The sequence below is a fragment of the Chenopodium album genome, chromosome 15, assembly GCF_948465745.1.
Source record: "Chenopodium album chromosome 15, dcCheAlbu1.1, whole genome shotgun sequence".
Lineage (NCBI taxonomy): Eukaryota > Viridiplantae > Streptophyta > Magnoliopsida > Caryophyllales > Amaranthaceae > Chenopodium > Chenopodium album.
Window position 1 is genome coordinate 40,761,950 of NC_137848.1, and position 8,146 is coordinate 40,770,095.

Below are 8,146 nucleotides of genomic sequence, written 5' to 3' on the forward strand. Positions count from 1 at the left end.
TATTATTGTCAAGAAAGTGATTATTTATCCATGAATAGAAAATTTAAATAGCATAAATTTATATATTTTTTTTCTTATATATAATGTATATTTCTACAATATATATTGCACTCTTACAAAAATAAATATCCTACGTCAAAATATGCTAAACCAAAAGGGATATATACCTCTTACAACAATGTTTATATTAAGGATATGTTTTAAAATATTGCATATAAATAAAAAGTTTAATCTTAAAATTGAGTAAACTTGTAACACCCTAGAAATCCCATCCTTTAAAATACTTATTTTTCCTTTTAAAATACGAAATAGGAAAATCTAATGCATTATTGCCATCGTGATAACGCCTTAGGCATTTATCAAAGACACACAATGGAAGACATTTTCAAAAACCATTCAAAACAAACCAAGTTCAAAAGTCCCACCAAACAAAAGTAAAGTCAAACCAAAGTCAAACAAGGTCCAACTTACAATTTGGAACCATTGTAGGCCCTTTCAAAACAAACGAATATTTCAAAAACAATGCGTTAGTCTCATCAAACAATAATAACAATCCAACAATAAATAATAATAACAATGCATATTCAAAACAAAAATAGAATAGGATTCGCTCTTCACTCAAACCCCAACATGAATATGCTGCATCACTTGAAAAGCTTCTCTTTAAACTGTCCCTACTACTCGCCATTAGAAATGAGTCGTCGTAGGGCCAAGATAAAGACAAGGTCAAACAAACATACATACACACAATCAACAATGATGAGTACATAAGTGTAATAAAACACACTTACATGCTTTCCTTTTATCATCACACAACTTACCTTGTTGCACCTGTTTACAAGCATACAACATTCAACACAACCACTAATTAAATAACTAATTTAAATTTTTAGCTTGATTACGCATCGAACGGGTTTCCCCCTAACCTGCCCCAATAAAGGGGTACTAACACAGGAGAAATCGTGCCAGTATAAAAGAACCACTCGTAAGTGGCGGAATTCCAGCGCATAAATAAAGGAATATACAGCTTCCTGTACTCCCCGTAGAAGTTATGGTCAAATATAAAGTCGCATAACTCCCCCCATATGTTCAAACTCCAGGTATATACGTTCCAAGAGTTTTGGTGCGTAATATCTTTCACTTTACCTTGTTTACATAATTTTAGGGTTGGTGATGACTCTTAAACCATAACACGATCAATCATGATAAATCATTCAAGTAATCAAACATACCAATTTAATTATTGGATAATTAGTGACCACATAATCTTTAATATTGAACCCTTTTTAATCTACCTTAGTGTTAAAGACACCTTAAGTGCATAAAGCACCACAAATCCTATCCCTCGGTGTTTAGAACACCTTAAATGCACATAGGCACCTCAAATCCTATCCCTCGGTGTATAAACACCTTAAGTGCACTTAGACACCAAAATATAAATTAAACCCCGTGTACATAGGCACTTAATTAGCTCCTTTACCTTGCTTGTAGTATCAATAAAAATTATTTAAACCATAATAAAATTTCCTTTCAATATTCCATACTCAATTAAACATTTAGTTTAATCAAACATGCTCTCAATCATGCCAATAATAAAAGTATTGTTCATAATCAACATGCCTACATAATTAATTCCAATCAATAATTCACTTTAAATAATTCATACTTTACAAATCAATCACCAAATCAATCCAATACAACAATTCCAATCAACACTTAACATGTTACTACCTTGGAATTAATTTATCAAAGCCTAACATGCTTCTACATACTCAACTAATTACCAAGTACGCGAACGTACCACAAATTGCTACCAAAAATCTCAACCTTGCTCAACTAATCCAAATCAAAGTCTCCTACATAAAGGGACAATAAAACTACATTACATAACCTTGTATACTTCCAGCAACTTAAATTCACTCCAGACTACTTAAAATAATCAGAAAATTATTTTAAAACCCCTAATTAAACTCTTCTTTAATGGGTAATTATACCCTTTTCATAAAACACCAAGAATAATGCTTTAGGCAAAATTCCAGCATTTTAAAATAATTAAAAACCCTTCAAAACTTCATCAAAACATCACTTTTATGCTTAATTCATCCATAGAATCACTAAATATATAAAAGCCCCAAATCAAGTTATGTAAGAACCTTAAAAATCACATCTTTAATAATTTTAAAACCCCAACTTTATTTCATAAAAATCTAAAATATAAACCCCAAACTAATAATCTGAAATTATAAATTAACAACATTAAAAACATATTTGATACTAACTAATCATGTTTCAAACAATTAAAAATCAAAAACAAACTAATAAACAAAAATAGGAAAAGGAAGAGGAAAGAAGGAACCAAGCCACATGGGGGGGGGGGGTGTCGGCCTAACACCACTGGCCGGAGACTGCAGCGGCGCCGGTGGACGGTTGCAGTGGAGCAACGGCAACAGTGGAGTGGTGGCAGTGGCAGTGACATGGTGGTCTTAGCTGCTGCTATTTCACGTGAAGAAAGAGAAAGATAGAATGAAAAGAAAAAGAAAGGAAAAAGAAGAAAAAGGAAAAGAAAGAAAATTTACCTCTTTGACTTTTTTATGGCAAATTTTTGGGATTTAAGAGGTATTTATAGAATAGGGTAAATTAGAATTATTTGGGCCTCATAAGAAATGATATGATGGAAAAATAATTGGCCCAAATAAATAAATAAGGATGATTGGCCTTATTGTGAAAATGGGCTACATTTGGATTAAATAGTCATTGACCCAAAACTTGTTTTACTTATATTTCAATAATTAAAATAGTTTGACCCAAAATATATATTTTATAAACAAATGAATAATTTATAAAATACATTAAAATACGGGGTATTATAAAACTACCCGGGCATCGCACATGGCACTTGGCATTCCAGTTTTTCGCCAAGTGTCACACCACGTAGGAGATAAATAGGTATTATTGTGATACATATGATGCTAAGTAAGTGATTTATAGATAGATTTTTTAAGATAAAATTGTTGTATATAGTTTAATTATCAATAGAATTATAAAATTTTATATATACAAAATTAATCATAACTTTTAATAAATATTCTATAATTCAACTTTATTTGCATCATCAAATTCGTTTTAAAAAGCTCTTTAAAATAAGATCCATTTATAATATATTTAATTACAAACTTTTATACGTAGCTGACTAAGCCGTGTCACTAACTATTACAAGAGTTATTTCGTTAGTGCTATATGGTTACTTGGTTAGTGTTATAGTGGTTACTCAATCAGTGATATAGATAAAGGTTACTTAGTCAGAGTGTTAGAGGTAACTCAGTTAGTATTACAGGGGTTATTTGGTCAATTTTATAGGGGTTACTTTGTTCAGCCAGATGGTGTCACTAGCCACATAAAAAATGCATTGTTATTTAATTTATTTTTTTTAAAAAAAATTAGAGAATCAGTAAAAATAAGTTTTAATCAGTAAAATTAATTTTATTTTGGTAAAAATACGTTCAGTATAGTAATAACTTAAATCCAATAAAAATAATTTCAAGTCAATAATAACATAGATATCTATTTACAAAAAAAAACTACAAAAAGTACACAATTATATAAATAAGCGATATGATATTATATGTCTAAATATTTTACATCATAAAAAGGGATTATATAATCATATTTAACATTTAAGCTAAAACGTTTAGGACAATCTGGGCATTGTCTGAGCACAAAACTATATCATAACATATTAATAATAAATAAAGCCGGTATCGCAGTTAGGCCACGAGACATCGACCCTTGACATTCTAGTTTTTCGCCACGTGTTGCGACAAATAGATATTGTTGTAATTAGATTAGATGTCAAGTTAGATTAGATTGGATAGATTTGAAAAAAAAAATTATCTTTTTATTAACAATATAATTTTACTCATATCTAAACACCACATATTATAATTAATATGAATATCCAATTAACAATAGAAAAAAAATTTACTCCAATACGAATAACCACGTAGTTATAATTATAAATATGGCCATGTATCATTAATTTTTTTATTTAACATTTTTAAAAATATATATATATATATATATATATATATATATATATATATATAAATACTAATAAAAATAATAATTATTATTGTTATTATAACAACAATAACAACAACAACAACAACAACAATAATAATACAAAACAACGCACAAATAAGTACGCTCTTTATAATGAGTATCCGGGACAACGCCTGGGGCACATACTTGTATATATATGTATATTTAAAAGAAAAAAAATTAAGTGGAAGTTGTACTTTTTTTTTTTGGTAATAAAAAATGGAGAAGTGGAAGTGATGCGGTTAAAGTATTGGAAGTTAGAGAGGAAGTTATCAAAAAAATAAAAAATTAAAAGATAAAAAAAAATACATAGAATTGCTCCATTCAAGAATTAAAGTGTTGTGGTGAGAATTTAATTTGAAAAACAACTCTTAAATTATATAAAATATTTGTTTGGGAAACATGATAATTTCAAATCTAGGATTTCAAATGGAATAATTGCTTGGGAAACAAGAAGATTTCACATGTAGAATTTCAAATTCTAGTTGTAGTTTGGGAAACAATGGAATTTCATATTCCAAATTTCAATACCTAACAAGTTCCAACTTAACTCTAATTATAGCTAAACATACAATACTACTACTCATCAATACACAACAAGATCCAATCCAACTTTTGATCGTCGGGTAAATTTTTCAGCATGTCAAATTCATCGAGGGTGCCATTTACAAATCTCTTAGCCTCCCTCAAAACTTGGTGTTGAGATATTCCAAGTACATTAGACACCTCCTTATAGATTTCTTGACTAGTTGGTCTTGGAGAGTCTTTTGATTTACTCACATACTCCTTGAAAGATTCGGCAAAGCTACTCACGACATTAGGCGTGTCCTGTTAACAAAACCAGAAACTGGTTTAGGTCCTGTTCTTTTGAGCTTCTGGGAAAAGCAGAGCATAGCAAGACAGAGTAGATTTCAGCAGAGCAGAATTGGGCTTCCAACACACTACAGTGTAGAGCAGAGCAGATCAGAGTAGGGCAGGCAGAGTATAGCAAAATTAGGCTTGCAACACATAACAGTGTAGAGCAAAGCAGAGCAGGGCAGAGTAAAGCAGATTTCAGCAGAGCAGGCAGGGCAGAGCAGAGTAGAGTAGAACAACTCAAAATAATAGAGCCTTAACTATGCAACATTATAACGGAAAATTTTCAAGTAAAAGATACAGAGATAATATACAAATTCATAGAAAGAACGTTATACGCAATTCAAATTACAAATGCCAAGCCCGATCACAATTTTCTGACCACTTTGGTTCCGATTCGACCTAATAAGAATAATAATTAATTGCAAACCTTAATTTGATTTAAATGCTCCTCAATTCACCGGGTCAGATCACATACACACTGACACTCATACACAAAAACGAACAACAGACAGTAAATTAATATAGAAGTGACTAAATTAAGCAATACCAACTTAAAGCAACAATTCAGTTAATTAGTTCGAGTCCTGGACTATTAAACCTATGAACTTTCAACTAAAGCTTCTCTTAATTTTCATACTTATTGAATGTTATCATCAAGATGATTTGACATTATGACATCAACAACGAAGACAATAGTGTAACCAACAATAGCATAGGAATATCCTAAAAAAAATATATGATTGTGTTTTTTTTTTTAATTTTTTTTTAGTGTTCTAATTAGGAAATTTTAGATTTTAACACCAGGAAAAAACCCGAAAATTGTTTTTAACACCCCCGTAAAAAAAATTAATTTTAACACCATAAAATTTTTCGAAAATTTGATTTTACACCACTTAACAGATTCCGTCCATGAATCTGTTAAGTGGGGTATACACTGCCACATGTCGCTTTGTGGTTAGTCAATAAAAAAACAAAAAAAGAAAAAATAAATAAAACAAATCTAAAACTACCCAGCCACCCCACGCCACCACCGCCTCCCTGCTTCTGCACTGACCCAAGGTAGCCGCTGGCCCCCGCTCCATCGCCGACATCGAAACCTCTCCTAGCTTAACCCCGCCCCACCGGAATCCAACCCCTCCCTTTCCCGCAGCTAAAAACCGCCACACGAGCATTAGAATGTAGCCCCCTTTCCCCTAAAAACGACCACGATTCCGGCCACTAATGGCCGAAATCGACCGGTTTATGCCAATCGGCCCCAAATCCGGTTGATTTCGGCCATTAGTGGCTTAAATCGTGGCCATTTTTAGAATTTAGGGTTTCGTGTTGGACGGGTTCACGGGTGTGGGATGGGAGGGGAGGGGAATGGATTCCGGTGGTCGAGGCTGGGGAGGAGATTGGTCTCCAGTGATCTGGGCTGGGGATGGGGTGGGTTACGGTGCCGGCGGGTTGAAGCCGTACGTGTGGGGTGGGGATGCGATGTTTGTGGTGGTCGTGTTTGGGTGGGTGTAGGTTTTTTCTTTTTTCTTTTTTCTTTTTTTTTTAAAAAAAAAAAACTAATAGTATAACAACACATGGTAGTGTAGACCCCACTTAACAGTTTCTTGCACGGAATCTGTTAAGTGGTGGTAAAATCAAATTTTCGAAAAACTTTATCGTGTTAATTTTTTTTTTAATTTATTTTTTTTATGGGGGTGTTAAAAATCATTTTCGGGTTTTTTTCTAGTATTAAAATCTAAAATTTCCTTACAATTATTAGGAAAATTTTACTTTAATTAATAATAATAAGGGTGTTCGCGGTGCGGTTTGGATCCCAAATTGCACCAAACCACAAAATTGCGGTTTGTATTTTTTTCAAATTGCACTTCTAACCAAACCGCACAATGCGGTTTGGTGAGGTGCGGTTTAAGCATAATTTTTTTATAATTATTTATTTTAAAACCAAAATTTTATTTTATTTTGATATTATTAATTTATAATTCAACTATTAAACTCTTTTTTTTAACCTTCAATTAACTATTAGTCAAAGATTATTAGCTCATATTTTTTTGGTTCTTTTATATTTTTTTAATAACAATATAGTATAAAAACAACAAATCGCATCAAAGTACGATTTGCAGTGCGGTTTAGTTTAATTTTTTTTAGGAAACCGCACCAAACCGCTAATTCAAAAATCGCACTGCAATTTTCAAACCGTAAACCGCACCAAACCACAAAATTGCGGTTTGGTGTGGTCTACCCGCACTCTGAACAACCCTAATTAATAATCTTAACTTTGATCGATTTACACTAATAATCTCAAGTTTTGATTATTATCTAATATTCCCACCTTTGATATAAGTTTGCCTCTAGGTGGCCCAATTGGTCAACAAGGGTCAACAATATATTATTTCAGGCTACCAAGATACGTGTCAACATATGATTGGTCTAAATTAGAAAATGATGGCCACCCCTTTCCTCTAGCCCCGCAACCACCCTTTCCACTACAGCAGCCACCCCCTACCACCCACGCCCAACCCCTTTTCCCCCTTCTCCCTAACCACTATAAACCTTCCCCTAAAAAAACCCTTAAAACTCCCCCCCGACTACCGGAAACACCTAGCCACCCCTATCCCCAAATCACAGGGGTTATGGTGGTTAGGGGGAAAGGGGTCAAGGCGGCGCCGACGCCAAGGTCTTTTTTTGGGGTTTTGCTATTTCATGGAAGATTATTCCTCTCAAAAAATCCCTGAGGTTAGGATCAAGAATCACCCAATTAGGAGCTATATTTTAGGAGTTATGGCCTCTGCAAGTTCCCTCACAAAAGATTTATTAAAATTTATCATTTCTCCCCATAGATTGTAGAAGTCATCCATCATCTTACACTACTAAAATTCGGTGATTTTACGACCGTTTTATTGTGACTGTCATAAAAACGGTCGCAATATTAATTACAACCGTCACAAAGCCCGTCGTTATTGAGACAGTTTAAAATTTTTTTGCGGCTGTATTACCGGTCGTTAAAATTATTCCATTTTTTAAAAATGGTAACGACCGGTCTGCCTGTCTAGAACCAGTCGTAGAATTTCGTTAAAAAAATTTAAACAAACTCAGTTCATTTTCTTAAAGAAGGGGAAAAGGGAAAGAACAAATAGCGAAGAAGGGGAAAGGGGGAAACAGCGAAGAGAGAGGCCCACCGACAAGCTTTCTCCAG